General features: G+C 38.5%; 1 long non-coding RNA gene across 2 annotated transcripts in view; it reads right to left on the bottom strand.

The window, feature by feature from the left end:
• The window catches only part of LOC114047787, a 35,285-nt gene extending 23,979 nt beyond the window's left edge, over nt 1-11,306 (bottom strand). Inside the window, exons 1-2 of one of the 2 annotated variants that reach the window (XR_003569677.1) lie at nt 11,265-11,306; nt 10,382-10,437 (exon numbers count right to left, since the gene is read on the bottom strand). This is a non-coding gene — a long non-coding RNA (uncharacterized LOC114047787). Of the gene's footprint in view, nt 1-10,381; nt 10,508-11,264 lie in introns of those variants that run through there. The other variant, XR_003569675.1, reaches the window with a different exon arrangement.
• Between the last annotated feature and the right edge of the window lie 8,099 nt (nt 11,307-19,405).

Below are 19,405 nucleotides of genomic sequence, written 5' to 3' on the forward strand. Positions count from 1 at the left end.
CACACACACACACACACACACACACACCAATTAGGATACGAGCCAATCACTCTGATTCTCCCTTCCGTGTTACAGAGCATTTATCTCCTACATCACATCCCTTTCAGCCTCTCCATTCAAACTAAATTTATGCCTTATTTGTGGAACAGCTACATAATGCTGTACACAGAGCAGGCACTCATTTATTCATTTAACAAATATTTAAGGGCCTATTATGTACCAGGTGCAGGGCCAATACAAAATCTGGCCCTTGTTTGCTAGGCTATGATCTACATCTAAATACCAATGAACTGACGGGAATCAAATTGAATTGAATTAGGAACAACTGTCCTGCAGCTGGCAATGTGAATGGCTGTAGTGCTCTTCTGCACCAATCCATGAGTGATTTACTCACAGCGACATCAATGTAAATGAAGAGAACACAGTAAACTGATGTCCAACATTATCTAATTATAATCATCTTGCGCTGGTAGAAAAGATGGGGAAATATACTTCCCCTCCTTTCCTTGAAGGAGTAGGGGATTGAGTGCCAAACACTGCATGTACTACATGCACAGATACAGATAGACAGACAGATAGACAGACAGACAGACAGATAGATAGATAGATGATAGATGGGTGTGTGTGTGTGTGTGTGTGTGTGTGTGTGTGTGTGTGTGTGTGTGTACATGAGGCAGCTAGATGGCTCAGTGGATAGATCGCTGGGCCTGGAATCAGGAAGACGTGTATTCAACTCTGGCCTCAAACACTTACTAGATGTATGACCCTGGGCAACCTCTGTTTGCCTTAGAAACACCTAGATGACTCAGTGGATAGAGTGCTAAGCCTGGAGTCAGGAAGACCTGAGTTCAAATACAGCCTAAGACATTCACTAGCTGTATGACCCTGGGCAAGTCACTTAACCTCTGTTTGCCTTAATCTACTGGAGAAGGAAATGGCAAACCCTTCCAGTATCCACAAGAAAACCCCCATACAGGGTCATGAAGAGTCAGCATAACAGAGCGACTGAACAACAACAAATATACATATACACACGTACATTTATGGAGAGACAGAGACAGAAGTGTGTACATGGATGTATATGTACACTTTCCCTCCATCTCTGAGGTTCTTCCCAGGTCTAGCATCTTATGATTCCTTTCAGTTTGCATATCTTATCACAACGCTTTCTGAGTGACCTTCAAAACAGAAAAGATGAACAGTCCTTCTCCAATCATTTTTTTTCTTCTGCGGTTTCTGACAGTCACATCAACAAATGAATATTGAAATAGAGTTTCCTCAAGTCCCGAGTGGCTATTTACCTAGAGGGAGAACACTTCATTTCACTAGAAGCTCTGGCATGCAGGCATTATCACCCTAGGGTGCTAGAGATCTGAGCCTGTGATGATTAGCATAAACTTCCAGTCTCCAGACACACGTTTTCACCCCCAGATAGGCATGCCTTTGACCAGGGGTGGGGAACCTGCGACCTCGAGGCCACATGTGGCCCTCTAGGTCCTCAAGTGCATCCCTTTGACTGACAGCACTTGAGACCTAGAGGGCCACATGCGTCCTCGATGCCGCAGGTTCCCCACCCCTGCCTTTGACCTTTGTCAGGAAAGCAGTGAAGCTTTAGGTGCCTTTCTGCAGCAAGACAGTCACGACCCTCCCCTCTGAGGTCAAACTTCTATGACCACTCCCAGTTCTGTGAGCTTCAGGATCTGGGCAGACCAGGCCCATCCCCAGCTGCTAGGTGGGAGGCCTGGTAAGTGGGAAAAGCCCTGACTCTGGTAGTAATTCACGGAGAGCTATTACTGGTGACCTTGAGCAAGTCATTTAACTTCCACGGACATCAGTATCCTCATATGTAAAATGAAAGGGCTAGACTAGATGGCCCCTGAGATTGTGACCAGCTCTAGTTCTATGATTCTGTGCCTTTTCTGAAACTGTCTGATTTTGGGGCAGCTAGGTGGCACAATGGATAGAGCATCAGCCCTGGATTCAGGAGGACCTGAGTTCAAATCCAGCCTCAGACACATAACACTTACTAGCTGGGTGACCCTAGGCAAGTCACTTAACCCCACTGCCTAGCCACAAAAAAAAAAGAAAGAAAGAAAGAAAGAAAGAAAGAAAGAAAGAAAGAAAGAAAGAGAGAAAGAGAGAAAGAGAGAAAGAGAGAAAGAGAGAAAGAGAGAATGAAAGAAACTGTCTGATTTCTTCCTCCAGGAACAAATACAAAATGCTCTGTTTGGCATTCAAACCTTCATAACCTAGACCCTAGACCAGGGGTGGACCTAAAGGGCCACATGTGGACTTGAGGCTGCAGGTTCCCCACCCCTAGTCTAGACCTTCCCAGTCTTCCTATACTTTATTCCCCAAAATGCATTCTTCAGCCCAGTGACATCAGCCTCCTGATCGCTCCATGAAGAAGACGCTCCATCTCTTGGCTCCAGGATTTTTCTCTAGCTGTCCGCTGTGTGGGGAACCCTCTCCCTCCTCTGATCAGATTACTGACCTCCTGGGCTTCCTCTAAGTCCCAACTATAATCCCACCTTTTACTCGAAGCCTTCCCCATCCCCTCTTAATTCCAGTGTTTTCCCTCTGATAATTATTCCCTATTTATCCTGTATATGAATTGCTTTGTATTTATTTGTTTGCACGTTGTCTGCCCCATTCACTGATAAGCTCTTTGAGGGCATGGGCTATCTTTTGCCTCTTTTTGTATCCCCTGCACTTATCACAGTGCCTGGCAAATAGTAGACGATGCATGTATGTGTACTGATTTGTTGTTTGGTCTTGGAACCTCTGAGTGTGAAGGACAGGTCAGTTTTGACTGAGATAGATTACCACGGTTTCACATTTGTGTACATCCTCCTCTCACCTCCTTCTCCTACTCCTGCTTCCTTCTTCCTCCCTCTCTCACTTTTAACCATCCTCTACAACTCTGTTTACCAGTTGCCTTCCCATGTTTCCTTTCCCTTTTCCCTTTCCTTTCCCTTCTTTGCCATCACTATCCCTCCCTCAGGAGATGAAATTTTAACCTTGCTAAGGTTTGGACTGGAAATAAGATTTGTGATTTCATTAGTATAAGGAACTCCTAAGTGAAGAAACTCCTCCCAATGTAGATCAGCACCTTCCCTGCAACCCAGAGCTTTGAGAGTTTGCTGGAGCACTTAGAGAGGTTAAGTTCCCTGGGGCATGTCCCATGTGGGACTTGAAGCCAGAATATGCATAAAGATGTTCAGTCATTTCAGTCGTGTCTGACTTTTTGTGACCCCATTTGGGGTTTTCTAGGCAAAGATACTGGAGTGGTTTGCCTTCTCCAGCTCGTTTTACAGATGAGGAAACTGAGGCAAACAGGGTTAAGTGACTTGCTCAGGGTCACACAGCTAGAAGCATCTGAGGCCAGATTTGAACTCAATAAGAATCTTCCTGACTCCAAGCCCAGCACTCTAAACCACTCCAGTATCTTTGCCAAGAAAACCCCAAATGGGATCACAAAGAGTTGGACATGACTTAAACAACTGAACAACAACACACACAAGGAATGTTTCATATAGTTGGGGGAGGAGGAGGAAGAAAAAGGGAGGTTGACAAACTACAGGGCCACCTGTTTTTGCATGACTTGTGAACTAAGAATAGTTTTTACATTAAAAATTTTGTTTATAGTGTATGTGTACCCAAAGTCTACCACATAACAGTCACTTAATAAATGTTTGCTAACTGACTGGTTAATTATTGGTAATCCCTGAGTCTCTAACTCAGGGGTGGGGAACCTGCAGCCTGAAGGCCACATGTGGGCTTCTAAGTCCTCAACTGCAGCCTCTTGACTGAGTCCAAGTTTTACAAAACAAACTCTTTGTTCTGTGAAGTTTGGATTCGGTCAAAGGGCCGCATTTGAGGACATAGAGGGCCACATGTGGCCTCCAGGCCGCAAGTTCCCCACCCCTGGTCTAACTGAATTACTAAGTTTTCTCTCTCTTTGAAAAATCAAAAGAGAATTCTTTTGGGGGTTCTCCTTTGTTTTGTTTTGTTTCTCAAAAGGAATGTCTTAAGACATCCAATTTTGATTTCCACGAACCATTTCTTCTTCCTTTTCCAAAAGCTGTCTTAAAATGTTGGACTATATTTTAAAAAAAAAAAAATGTTGGACTATACAAATTTGTGGGAAAATTTCAATACTTATCTTTCAGTGCTTCTAAATTAACAGCAGGGGGCAATAGCATACCAGAAATATCCAGCAGGCAGACAGGCCTCTCTGAAAGTTGTGCCTGTGCTACTCTGTATCACAAGGGTCTGGCTGAACTCATGAGCTCAGCAATCAGATGGAGCCTTTTGTTTTGTGTCCGGGTTGACAAAGCCCTGCTCAGTCTGTGGGATGAGCTGTGACTTATTTAGGCGATATTTAATCGTGATGCAGTTTAGTTTATGCAAAGGACATGTCTTCACTAATTGCTGGTTTGAGGCTCTCAGGGAAGGGCAAAGGAAAGGGTTGGGGGGCAGTAGGGGGAGAAAGAGAATGGAAACTCAAGTTTGCAGGCCATGAAACACCAAAAAAAAGGGCAGGGAAGAAGAGATCATTCGTATTTTAAAAGTTTGTCACATCTTATTTCTGATCCTTTTGAAATGTTGGATGTTCTTAACACCTCATTCATCCTCGGTAAGCCTGTGTTTCTTTTCCTATTTTAAGCTTAGCTTCTCTTTTCTACATCTGTGAATTCAAACAATGTTTGAACAAATATTTATTGATTGTAGAATGCAGGACAGTCGGGCTAAAAAGACAAAAATGAAAGTCTTTGTCTTCCTGGCAATTACCCATTCAACTGAGAGGAGGGGAGCAGAGATATAATGCACACAGAGATAGATTAATACACAGTAATTTGAAGAGAAAGAAGATACTAATAACTGGAAAATCAAGGATAGCTTCCCAGAGGAACTCTCACCTGGACTGAGAGGATTCTGAGAAGAGCCCTAGAGGAAGTACATTCCAGGCCCAAGGCCAAGAGCTGGCAACTTGTTCACAAGGCACAGAGGCCTGAAATACAGTTTTTAAAGGAAAACTTGGCCTATTTTTTCATTTATCTAAGGGGCTAGAATTATGTGGTTATTTTTTTCAACCAATAAGCATTTTATTAAGCGCTTAGCAAGTTCCAGGAACGTTTCTAGATGATAACAAAAAATATATTCATCTATCAACATTTCTTTGGTGCAACAATATTAATGAAATTCAGATCCGGTTAACTTAGACCTTGAAATAACTGGTTGAGAAGTAACTTATTATTCAGGCCTCGGTTTGTAGATGGCTCATAGGCTCATAGATCTAGACTGAGAAGGAATTTCAGAGGCCTTCTGATCCAGGCCCCTGGTTATACTGGTGAGGAAACTAAGGTCAAAAAGGTCTAGTGATCTGTCCAAGGTCACATAGGCAATAGCCTCAAGTGCTTGCAAATAACACAACAAAATAATAGTATAATTACTAAGAGATAAGGCCCTGGCATATTTTTAAAAGGCAGAATTAGACAACCATCTTTAACTTAAGAGATTCCATAAAACCTCCTAGCAGTAACCCCAACCATCTGCTGTGATAACCATTCCCCTTTCTAACAGCCTGAAATTCTGACCAATCCTTTCCTTAACATTTTAGGTCACAAGGGGGCATTATACCTGGAGACTATTGTTCAAATGTTCAGTTGTCACCTGGGAGGGGAAGCAGGGCCTTCTGGGGTTGCTTTTAACCCTCCCCTAATAGTTCATTAGCATAAATTAGTATATAAACAGATAACTATCACCTTCCCTGCAAGTCTGGGTGGGGCAGGGACAATGCTCTGGAATCTTGAGTCTTAAAGTGGTGGTGGAGTGGGGAAAGTATTCTGAAATGGATAAATTCTGAATAAATAAGGGCAACTGTTTGGATTAAAGCTCTAAGAGTAAAACTCAGGTGAAGGGCAGATGAGATAGGCATGGAGACAGAGGCCTGGAGACTGAAGGCAGGGATGAGCTGGAGATGGTTCACACCAGCTATACCAGTTCATACCAGATGCTGGTTATATGTTCACCATGAACATTTACACCTTGGGAATCAGCAAATGCTACAAATCAGGACTTGATTTACTGCTTTCCTGACTTCTAGATTTAAGAAAGTGAAAGAAAAAAATCCTAATAATCCAAATTAAATTTTAAAATGTGTCATGTGAATATTTTTTTTTTTACTGGGAGCTGAAAGGTAATGGGATCAAATTTAGAAGGTACCGGGGTTATAACCCTAAGGAATTAGCACTAGATTTGAAGTAAGAGGACATGATTTTGAATCCTACCCTTGTCACTTAAAAGCAGCTAGGTGGCACAATGCATGGAGTACTGGGGTTGGGATCAGTAAGACTTGAGTTCAATTCCAACCACTGCTTAGTTGTGTGACCTTAAGCAAGTCACTTAACTTGTTTGTCTCAGTTTCCTCAACTATAAAATAGGGATAATAACAGTATCTACCTCCCAGAGTTGTTTTTGAGGATCAAATGAGGTAATAATCATAAAGCATTTAGCACAGTTCCTGGCACATAGTAGGTGCTATATATATATATATTATATATTATATATATATGTACATATATATATATATATATAAATGTTAGCTATTATATTTTTAGTGGCAGCTAGGGAGCATAGTGAATAGAACATTGAGTTCAAATCCATCCTCAAACATTTACTACCTGTGTGACCCTGGGCATGTCTCTTAGCTTTTGTCTGCCTCAGTTTCCTCAACTGGCAAATAGGGATAAAAATAGTACCTATCTCTCAAGATTATTGTGAGAATTAACTGAAATATTTGTGATACATTTAGCACAGTGTGAGGCACTTAATAATTGCTTTTTTTCCTTCATTCCTTCCTGTAGTAATCAGCATTAAGTCAGGGCCGTGAATGGCCACTACATTTCCAGTCTGAGCCAGATAGGAAGGGAGACCTAGTTTCAAAATAAATTAAAAATAGTGAATGTGAAAAATTTAAAGAAACTTGAGAAAATCAAAATCAACTAGTACAGATGAATCAAGCTGCAGCAAGAGAATCATATACATGATGAGGATAATAAACGCCAAGGAAAATAATATTCAAAGATATCACAGCTCAGTTAAATGCTATCATGGAACAGTGGCGAGCACTGGCCCTGGAGTCAGGTGACTTCCTTTCAAATCCTGTCTTCGATGCTTACTACCTGTGTCACTGTGAGCCTGTCACTGGGCCTCCCTTTTCTCATCTCTAAAATAAGGGACATGGATCAGAAGGTCTCTGGGGTTTCTTAAATTAAAACTCTGTGATCCAACACAGTAACCACACTGAACGCCATGAGACTGATAAGGAAACATACCAGTGGTGGACTTAAGGTGAAGAATGAGCTTAAGCCGCCAGTCATGGTCATTGTGCCTGTTTTGCTTAATTGTACTTCTTTAAGACTAGGCATGGGTTTATTACATGAGATGGTCCTGGGATTTCAGAGACGTAAAAAGAATATTGGGCAGCTTGGTGGTGCAGTGACTCATCTTGCTGAGTTCAAATTTGGCCTCAGATACATCCTATCTGTGTGACTCTGGGCAAGTCACTTAACCCTGTTTGCCTCCGTTTCCGCATCTGAAAAAATGAGCTGGAGAAGGGAATGGCAAACCGCTCCAGCATCTTTGCCAAAAACCTCAAGTGAGGTCACAAAGAGTCAGACACAACTGAAATAACTGAACAACAACAAAAAAAAAATATTAAAACATAGTTCCTTTTTTTAGTAGAAAGAATTAAAGTAATGAGTAATAAAGATTATTCATAACAGAGGGTTTTGTTTTGGAAAACAATAGGAACTATATCTTACCAAGTCTTCTATTTCTTCCAATACAGGACTCTACACATAGTAGGTGCTTAATGAATGTTTCTTGAATTAAGATAAAAAATTAGAGTTAGAAGGGACCTCAGAGGCCATCTCTTCTGGTCCAATGCTCCTCATTTTACATATGAGGAAACTGAGGCCTACAGACACTAAATAACTGGCCCAACATCACACAAGTAAAAAGTAGCAGAGCTGGGATGTGAACACAGGTCCTTTAATTCCAATCCCAGCATTCTTTTTGACTTTCCCATACTGGTTATGTATTGAATCAGACTGAAAAAAACTTAGGGTTTTAAGAGTACAGCCCTTCAAACTCTACCTTATTGTGTTATTCTGTGGGTGCCAAGACAGCTGCCTAGAATAATCATTACAAAGGAAGCTGCTCGTTTCATTATTTTTACAGAATTTTTTTTATAAGGCAATTGGGGTTAAGTGACTTGCCCAGGGTCACATAGCTAGTAAGTGTCCAGTATCTGAGGCCAGATTTGAACTCAAGTCCTCCTGACTCCATGGACTGTGCACTATCCACTGTGCCACCTAGCTGCCCTGGATTTTTTTTTTTAATTTTTATTTTTTTACCAAGTTGTTACTCAACCTTCCACTCATCCTGAGTGTGGTCAGACCTCAGGATGTGCAGGGAGTGTTCAAAAAGGAAAAAGAAGATAAAAGTGACCCATGCCCACTTAAAGTATATGGCCAGAGAGACGAATGATTATACTATACTGTACCCTCATGCACATACTGAAGTGAAACTCTGGAGACATTTTACGTAACAAGCCAATAGAATATCTGCATTGCACTTTGACATTCTTGTCAGAACATTACTTTCCCTTCTGTGATCTTGGTTTTATGAACAGAAGAAAGTTGTCAGAGGGGTTAACATGGGAAAGTGAGATGTATTGAGACAGACCATATTGGTTAACATAGTTTTAACCTTGAGTTACAATTACAAGAAATAGAAAGTGACAATGGAACCTTGAAGCCAAGGCATAGAGATCCTCCACAGTAAATTTGAATGCTAAACCGAGATTCACAGAGGGGAATTAGTGGAACTTTTTTTAAGCCAATGCAGTTCTGAAATTCAAAACAATTAATGCACTTTATGGAGAATACTTGGAAGGAGATTAATCATTTCTTTGTTGGTGAATAGCCTCACAGAATGAATTTTATATACTTTATAATCACAGAAGGAAGCTAAAAGATGATCTAGCCCAACTCTCTAGGCGGTTAAATAAAATGAGACTCAGACAATATATTTCCACTGCCTGCAATTTTATTCACTATTTAAGGAAAATTTCAGAAAGTACAAGGGGCTAGGTTAGGAAATATTAGATTAATCTATATCCCTTTGCTGAACAGGTCTTATGAGTAGGCTAAGATGGTAGCCACCTTACTAGAAGATTGCTACAAGGTCCAACCTTTCCAAAAGTATCTCTCTCCCCCATTGGTTTTTTTATGTCAGCACCTTCCTCCTTCTCCTTTCTGACCTGGAATTCCTACCATCAAATGCTAACCCTTCTTAGGTTAAGCTAAAATAAATGAGTATTTTCTCTAAAAGTCATTTGGAAATACATATTTTATTAATAAAGAGACAGTGTTCTGTTACATGCAAGCAAGGGGGGTGGGGTGGGAGGTACGGTAACCTTTAACTCCCCATGATTAACATAAAAGATAGATTGATTTAATAGATTAAGTAATTATCACCTTGGAAAGCAGGGATAACCCAATCTTGGTCTTTGGTCAATTTAATTGGTAGGTAAAAGGGGTGTGGGGTGGACAGCCACAGCAACAAGAAACAAGCAAACAGTTAGTAATGTCCACATTTACGCAGGTTGCTGGGCACTCAGGAGTGGCCAGTCAACATTTAGTCAGCATGAGGGTGCTAAGCCAAGGTGGCAGGTCCAGATGAAGTATCACTAGAAGGAGACGGAACTAAAGACAAACTGCATATTTCACAATTTTGCTCAGGACCAGCCCTATTCTTTAAATTCTGCATACCAATAGCACTGAAACTCAAACCAGAATAATTCCACAAGGAAGAAACCGTGAGTCAGTAGTGAGTATCACAAATAGAAATTCTTTTCTATTTCTTTGCTGACATCATTAACTTGTTATATATTAAAATGCTAAATCCAATGGGTCAAAGTGTATATGAAATAATTTCATTTCTACAAATTAATTTTTTTTATTCAAAAGTTGTAAAGGTGCCACTTTGGTAGAATTTAACTAGGAAGAAGTTAAAAGAAAAGCCAATCAAATTCCTTTAAAAATTAGAACCCATGTAACATAAATTAGGTTCATAATTCTAGAGAACTCCTGGCAAATACATTCAAATTGGGCCACATTCAAAGTTATTATATTTGGCAAACTTATTAACTGACATTTCAATATGCAACTGTATACTGCATTACCCTGAAGATGAAGTATGAAGGGAAAAAAATTAAGGAAAACATTTAAACAGTGTGTGCGTGGGAGAGAGAGAGACAGACAGACAGAGAGACAGAGAGACAGAGATTACTTTCAAAATAAACTGATACCTTGACAGGTTGGTCCATAGGTGATCACAGGCAATCAGACTATCAGACTGCATGATCTGCAAAGGGTAATTTCCAAATGAGATAAGATGAGTGCAGTTTCTACTGATTTGGCCTGGGGAAGAGTTTGCATCAGCTCACTTGAAAAAAGCTGCTGTCTCTGGCTCACAAGGGTCCCACTCTTAATGAGGTGGTATGTGGTAGTTACACACAGTGAATATAAAGAGCAGATGGCAACTTCATTTAATAGGTCAGCAGACCTGGTGTCTAGCCACCAACTGGCAGCAATCACTGTTAAGACTATTTATATGACTGGGAAAAGTCTTCATGAATCTCTTGCTGAATATGGGCAGCAATACTGTAGCTAATGAGCTGCTCTCCATATTCACCATGGAAATGCTCCATGCCATTCATTTTCCTTCCCCCAAGGACACTGATACCAAGATGGAACATCACTTGTGGACTGGGAGTCACATTCCTTTCCTATCTGCATATTTAACTTTAGACATTATTCTGACAGGCACCATGCCAGGTTTTCTCTATTTGTAAGATGTGACTAGTTTTTAATCAAATTATTAAGTACCCAGCTCCTTGTTATTCACCCCGTAGAACTTTCTTTGGTAAATATTAATTGACAACAATTGCAGAATACTTTTAGACTCCCAAAGGAAAAAGTCCAGCTTAACTGGTATTATTACTCTAATGCAATTCCTCTGAAAAAAATGTTACATATTAGCTGAAATAATGAGTTTCACTACATAATGATTTTAAACTAGATAAGTGATTTGTGTGTGTGTATGAAGGAAACTCCCTCTACCTGTACAGATAGGCAACTGATCTACAACTTACAGTCTTAGGAGTTGTTTGGGATACAGAGGGGTCTTACCCAATGTCATACAGCTAGATATGTCACAGGTCCAGGTCTTGATGCTTCTAGCTCCATCCACTAAGCTGGATGCAAGTTTTATCTTGACATAATGAAAATATTTATATTAATAGCTCAGAGCCTATTTATAGAATGCCTTGAAACCACAGTAGTCACATAAGAAAGTCTGACTTATCAGGCTTTCTTGTATCTAAATCAAGAGACTCAGGAGCCTTAGTAAACTTGTTTTATTTAGGTTAGATTCAGATATCGATATGACCATAATCAAGGATCTGCAATTATGGAGGAATGCGTGTTGCCCCCACCTAATGTCAGATTTCAATCTACCTTTAACTTAGAAGGGAAATCTTAGAGGAGTTCCTGAGGCTCAGAGAGGATCACACAGCTAGAAAGTGTCAAAGGCAGTATTTGAACCTAGGTCTTCTTGATTGTAGGTTCAATATGCAATCTCCTACTTCATGATGCCTCTCAAGCCATGACCAATAAAATAAAATAAAAAACCAACCTTAAAGAATATATTTATTCAAAGAATACTGATTTTAGGGGCACCTAAGTGGGACAGTGGATAGAGCACTGGCCTTGGAGTCAGGAGGACCTGAATTCAAATCTCACCTCAGACACTTATTAGCTGTGTGACTCTGGGCAAGTCACTCAACTCTTACTGCCTTAAAAAAAATACTGATTTTAATATTTAAAATGAAAATAAATATTATTTTCCTTGGCAATATTAGGAAAAATGGGCATTTTCAGTATAATGTAGTTTTTAAAAATACAATGAAATGGTAGTTACGATATCATAGATCGAGTCCTACCTCTGCAACTTATTGGCTTTGTGACCTTGAAAAAGTTACTTCTCCTCCCTAAGAAAAAAGGAATTCTAATAAGTTGTCTCCCTCTCTCTGTCTCACTTTCCTCAACTGTGAAATGGAGACACCTACCTCCCAGGATTGGTATAAGAATGAAATGAAGAGCTTAGCATAGTTCCTGGAACATAGTAGGCGCTTAATAAATGCTTATGCCTCCTCTCCGGATTCTATATCTCCATTAATACTGATTTTCATGCTTCATTAAATTAATACAATCTACAAATATACTTTTATTTGTTTGAAATAAAGGTTTTTAAACTTTAATTTAGCTTTTTTGTTGTTGTTTAATTGACGCTCTTTTACTGTGTTTATATCATTGTCACTTGCCAATGACTTCCTTTCCAAAACATAGAGGTTGATCACATCTGAAAATGTATGAGTGCTAAAACCTTTCAATATTGTTTTCTTCTACATAATTGTGGTCACTACGTAAATTGTCCTCCTGATTTTGCTTATTTTGCTCTGTATCAGTTCATATAAGTCTTTCTAAGTTTCTCTGATTTCTTCCTTCATGAAAAAGTAACACTGCACTACATTCATATACCACAATTTATTGAGCCATTCTTAACTGATGGGTACCTACTTTTCTTTTAGTTCTTTGCTGCTATAAAAATATTGTGATATCAATATAGATATAGATATATGTTATATATGACAGCTAGGTGGTGCAGTGGATAGAGTAACAGGCCTAGAGTCAAGAAGACTCATCTTCCTAAGTTCAAATCTGGTCTTAGACACTTACTGTGTGACCCTAGGCAAATCACTTAACCCTGTTTGCCTCAGTTTCCTCATCTGTAAAATGAGCTGGAGAAGGAAATGACAAATCTCTCCAGTATCTTTGTCAAGAAAACCTTAAATAGGGTCTCAAAGAGTTGGACATGACTGAAAAATGACCAAACAACTGTATGATGTCATGTATATGTGTATGTATATACATACGTATATATGTATGTATATTACTCTCTGAGACATTTACCTCTGTCTTTCACATTTTAACACTGGATTTAAACACATTTTACTGGTTTTTTAATTTTATAGTTATTTCGTATAAAAGTATGATTTTATTAAAGACATTGCTTTGGTATAATATGAGCTTAAATAATTTTAAGATTAATAATAACAATGCATTAAGCTCCTCGCAGTTCTCTAAAATGCCATTCAATTATCACTCAAACTAAGAAATTAAGACTGTGTATATGTCAAGTGCTTATTATATTGGTGCACAAATATTCTAGTAAAAGGCAGGGTATTTATTTCATATCAAAATCATAGACTTTATTACATTCTCTTTTATTTTGTAAGGTAAATGTTTTTAAAGGAAAAAACCTTTCAAAAATTTTTAAAAAATAAAGTCACTACAAATATTGAAAATTTGTAGTCAAATTTTAAAATTTTTAAGGGTAGTGTTTTTAAATAGTTGATGGAATTTTGATTTTTTTTCTTATGTACTTTCAAGAAAGACAGAGAAGTGAAATGATCCCTTGGGATATCCCTCTCCTGAAAGTTTCTTCCCATTGGTGGGATGTTGTTTAAATTTTGTCACTTCTGAAAATCGCTTACTTGGCTGATAGCAGGCTTGCATATAGAATTTATATTTCTTCTTCTAATAGTAACATCCCAAACCACCTCTGGCAACATGGTTAAAGGGGCATTGTTGTTGATGCTTAGTACCCTGCCTCTTCACCTATCTTCACATATCTCTTCCTATCACAGGAGACAGGTATCCTCTATGATCCAGTGCTATCATGCTCCTAACTTCTATATCCCAATTAAAGCTTGCTATAACAAAAATTAGCTCCATTATCCTTTCCTATTCTGAGTCATAACTAGTGATTTTTGTACCCAGGGCAAATCTATTTGGGAAGGGGAAAAGAAATAGGCAACAGTAGTGTGAGTGGCAAATTAAAGTGTAGTTATGCTGGGGGAGGGGTGGGTCCCCATCCCAATTGTTTTGGGGAGGGGGAGGGGGACCCATTATCTTATAGATAGGCCCCCAGGTGTGGGAGCCTACAGGTTATCGGGCCACTGGGCAATACAGTCTACTGAAGGACCACAGGACAATGTATGAAGATGACAGTCCCCACTGGGAGGAAACATAAACAAAAATATACATAATCAGAGAGAAAACAGGTCCCTTCAAAGGTTAGCACTTTGAATTAATTACAGCTCTGCTTGTCCCTATATCCTCAAAATTCCCAATTCACCTCCCTGAAATATCTTCATCCTGTTTCTCATCATTTTAGAAGCCACAATAAAAACTAACCAATCTGATAAACTATTCTATGGTAATGTATTAACAGTTGGCTTTATGAAAAGATTTCTTGCATTTTCAAATAGCTATGTGACCTTGGATAAGTCACATAATCTAAGGTCTTTTCTAGCTCTTAAATTCTATCATTTTATAAGCTAGGATAACAATTTCCATCCATGGGATCATGGATGCAGAACTAAAAGGGACCTTAAATGTCATTGAGGGCAACCTCCACATTTTATAAATGAGGAGACCAAGGCCTACTGATTAAATGAAGAGTATTTTCACTGAAGTACCTGGGTGAAACTGAGGAATGAGGAATTATCCTTTCCTCTTAATTCTTCCATTGACAGAGCTTTATTGGAGCAGAGCCAAGATGGTGGAGAAAAGGCAGGGACTCATCCGAGCTCTCTCAAATTTCCCTTCAAATACCTTTAAAATAATGCCTCAGAACAAATTCTGGAGCAGCAGAACACACAAAAGGATGAGGTTAAACAATTTTTCAGCCCAAGACAACTTAGAAAGTCAGCAAGAAAGAGAATTGGATTTGAAGTAAGTCTTTTTCCATCTTTTATCATCTTTGCCACAATCTAATAGAAAGTAGGGTCATGCCTGACTTGTTTTAAGTTGAATTTATTGGATCATTAACAATTCTGAACACTTTTCCTGAAGGTTGTTGATGATTTGTGCTTCTTATTTTGAAAACTTCTTCATATCCTTTAATGACTAATCTATTTGAAAGAGGCTCAGAATTCAGTCAGTCTAAAAATTTATTAAGTGTCTACTATGTACCAAGCACTTGCTAAGTACTGGCGATACAAAAATTAAAAATAAACGTAGTCCTTGCCCTCAAGGATCTTCTAGTCTAATGAGGGAAGACAATACACAATGGGAAGTTGAAAAGGAAGAGGAGGAAGGGACCCAGCACAGGGTAAAATACAAACGGATGGAGAAATACGAAGAAATGCAACCTGGTAGGCAATGAGGAGATGGGTGGCCTGGGTCCCACTCCTTAAATGGAGGTTTAGAAAAAAGCTCTTTACTCCAGCCTCCAATTAGAAAGGCAAAAGATACTATCTCATCAAAAACAATCTTACGGATTATTCTTAATTGCTAATAGATTTTTTCTATGTTATATTTTTATCAGAGATAAATGAAAATTTTCCCAGTCCATATATATCTCCTTATTCTAGATGAATTTTATTTTCCTTGCAGAAAAGCTTTTCATTTATACACAAAAACAGTATACCTTATTATCAATATCATTCTTATTATCACAGTTGGTTAAGAATCACAGAATCTCAAAAGTAGAAGGCACTTAAAAGGTTATTTAGCTCAACCCACATCTGACCAAGAATAAAATTTATAACACAGCCAAGTTATCTTCATACCTTTGTTTGAAGACCTCCACAGCAGGGAAAACTTACTTACCTCCAAAGACAACCCATTCCACTTTTGATCAGCTTTCCTTATCAATGGTTATGAAACATAAAGCCCTCTACTATCCACTAATATTCTGTGGCGTAATGTGTTATATTTGGTTGCTTTTCCATCTAGGATTCATTATGGTATATGATATAAAATGTTCATCTGAACCTATTTTCCACCAAACAGTATGCTGAGCAGTTTTGTTGAAAAAGAATTACTTTCCTGAGTAATTTGTGTTTTTGTCATCCTGACAAATCTTTATTTGGAAGATTTTATAATATAGTTTGATGGAACAAGACAAGTACACATCAAACTATAACATAATTTAGGGTATCATTCAACTCAAAGTAGTTGTTAACAGAGTAGTAGAGAGAATCGAGCACAGCGAGATTGCTTCTATGTGGAAAGCCAAGGAAGGCTTTATGAAGGTTAAACTTGTTCTGAGCCTGAAGGAAGAGAAGGTCTTTGAATGTCAGGCAAAAGGGACCCACTGAAGGTTAAAAAGGTGAAGTGAAATAGTGATATTTATACAACAGAAAGATTATTTTGGAAATGTGTAAATGATGAATTGGATAGAGAAGAACCTAAAGACAGGGATAATCACTCAGAGGCTTCTATGATAGTCTAGGGAAGAGATATTGAGGCTCAAATTACAACAATAGGAATGAAATTGGAAAGAATGTAAGATACATTGTGAAAGTATTCACACTAGATAAAATTACAAAATACAGTACAAAAAGACTCATGGTATAGCAGAAAGAGAATTGGATTTGAAGTAAGAAGACTCGTATTCAAATTTCATTTCTGTTATTTGCTGCTGGCTCTGTGATCTTGGGCAAATCATTACAATATCATAACCATGGCTTCCTCGTCTGTAAAATGAGGGATGGAGGGGCTAGACAAGATGACCTCTAAGTTCCCTTTCAGCTCTAAATCAAAGATCCTATAATTATTTTTATCATTATTAGTTATATCCTGTCCAGACTATGATATGAAGTTAGGTCAGCTCATACACTTAGCCCATTAGTAATATATCTTAGACAGACCACAGAGATGAACAATGAAGTGGGCATAGCACTGAATAGAAGACCAGAGTAGATTGCATTTGGGAGGTTACACAGTGCCTTTTAATGACCCTACACTCCTTCCTGATACAAAAATCCATCTTTTTAACACTTATTCATTCAGTGATGCTCTAAGGCTATGAATCATAGACTACCACAATTATTGAAAAATTATAGTTACAGGTCACCCAAAGGGCAATGGAGAAATACATGGTAGAAATGAATAGGTTGTAAGATATTACTAATGAAGAATTGGGCAGGAGAAGCAGTATAAAGGGTATTATCAAAGAAATATATGATCAGAAAAAGAAGTGTGATGATCGTGTAAAGAGCCTAGCATGTAGACTGCACACAATGTCCAGAGATGTAAAGGAGGGCTTCTAGGACATTGAATAGACACACTTGGGAGAACATACATAAAGATGTGAATAAGAGGACACAGAATGTGAAGGTGTGCATGGGTTATGAGATCCACATCGATGAGAACACGAGTCAACTAAAGTAAAATTATTATTTTTAAATGGAATGGCTCTATCAGCATTTCTGTGATTATTAGTAAAAGGAACCAAGAGAAGGGATATAGTGGAGGGAATGAAACGTCAGAGTAGAGGGGATCAGGATGAAAACAATGAGAGAAAAATAGCAGAAATGCTTATCCCTAAGCATAAAAACCCCTACACTGTCTTAGCCATGATGAGGCCATCAGGGACAGAAATGAGAGGAAAGGCACAATATGTTTCCATAGATGCCTGCTCTGAGCAGTTATGGACAACAACTGCATAGCTGTCACATTCAAAGTTCATCAAATTAGTGCTACACACTTTTCCTTTAAAAAAAAAACAAGAATAAAGTCATGAGAACATCATTCTGTGGATTCTGGAAAATGAAGTTGGGGATGCTGCAATTTATTTGTTTTGCACCTGGGTGGCTTTGCCACATGGCTTTTCCACAACCCCCAGAGGCATCACAATTAAAGTATACCAGAAAGGACTGGGGCTAAGATCAGCAGTGGAAATTAGGTTAAGGAGGAAGAACATGGAGTGCAGTTCCATTGACCTCCTGGCCCTACAGATACGCAAGTCATTAAATTATGTAATGTTAGCAGACTCAGTGTTCCCAATGTAAAATAATAATAATAACCTCTCCTCCCCCAAAAAAGACACTTTCCACCACTAAATATCTTTTTATTACTGCATTGAAATGATTCTGAGATTAGTGTTGAATACAATGGGACCTATTTAATATCAGAGAATGAATCTTTTCAATGGGAATGTGTCAGTTTTCACCTTTTTGTTCCCCAAATTAAAATTTTTGTCCAATGAACAAATAAAGACAATACAGGAGGAACTGAACTACATCCAGAGTCATTCTTTTGATATATAAAACTAAAGGATAAAGGATAAAGAAGGTTCAGGAACAGTTCACAGCTTCTCCAACTTCGATGGGTTGGTCTCATTAGACACCCACAGATGTTATTTCAACTTGTAGTGCTCTCCATGAACCAAAAAAGGCAACCACAAAGGTAACTGTGGTTTATGGACCAACGTCTATCATCTCAGTGGATGAAGAAGTAAAGAAATTCTACAAGAACTATAAAAAGATCCTATAAAGTAGGTCAACCCTTATGTTGATATCCAGTGGACTTAGTTGTGAAGTCAAGTAAAACAATAGTGAAAACCACAGTTCAATATCAAGGAATGAAACAGGCTTAAAGTCTGATGCCCATGTATTACTACAAATACTTTCTTCAAGAAGAGATTCAGGGGCAGTTAGGTGGCGCAGTGGATAGAGCACTGGCCCTGAAGTTAGAAGGACCTGAGTTCAAATTCAGCCTCAGACCAAACACTTGATTATTAGTTGTGTGACCCTGGGCAAGCCACTTAACCCCTATTGCTTAAAAAAAAATAAAAAGAGAGATTCAAAAAGCATTGAACTGGAAGTTGACTCTACCTTCTCTCTATACTCCCTTGATGACATCACCATTAGCACACATGAAGTCCTGAACTCCAAGTCCTTCATCACAGGTCAGCAAACTATGGCCTGACCTAAAGACACATATATATCTTTAGATATATACATATAGGTATATAAATACATAAGCGTGTAGGTGTATAATTATATTTAATATATTTTTCATGCATATATATTGTATATTTATAGATATAACAAAAACAAAATACCTAATGTTTGGGGTATTTTTTGTTTTTGGCTAGACCGCTGTGATTTCACTGATATAAGGAACTCCTGATGAGCAAATTTCTTCCACTAATGCAAATTAGCACATGCTTTGATACATGGCTCTTCATTTCCATGTCTATTTCTCTACTAGGCACACTTCATGCAGAGATAATAGCCACCAGGAGATTTGAGACTTGTTTGTTTTTTGCTTGAAACCTATATAAATTATATGTTTCAAAGCACATGCTGATCACCATTGGAAGAAGGAATTTAATCACACACAGTTCCCTATACCAGTGAAATTGGAGGAAGGGTATACTAAAGAATGAAGAAGCAAACTATATGTGTGTGTGT

Source organism: Vombatus ursinus, unplaced genomic scaffold (assembly GCF_900497805.2).
Source record: "Vombatus ursinus unplaced genomic scaffold, bare-nosed wombat genome assembly UNPS02001419.1, whole genome shotgun sequence".
NCBI lineage: Eukaryota > Metazoa > Chordata > Mammalia > Diprotodontia > Vombatidae > Vombatus > Vombatus ursinus.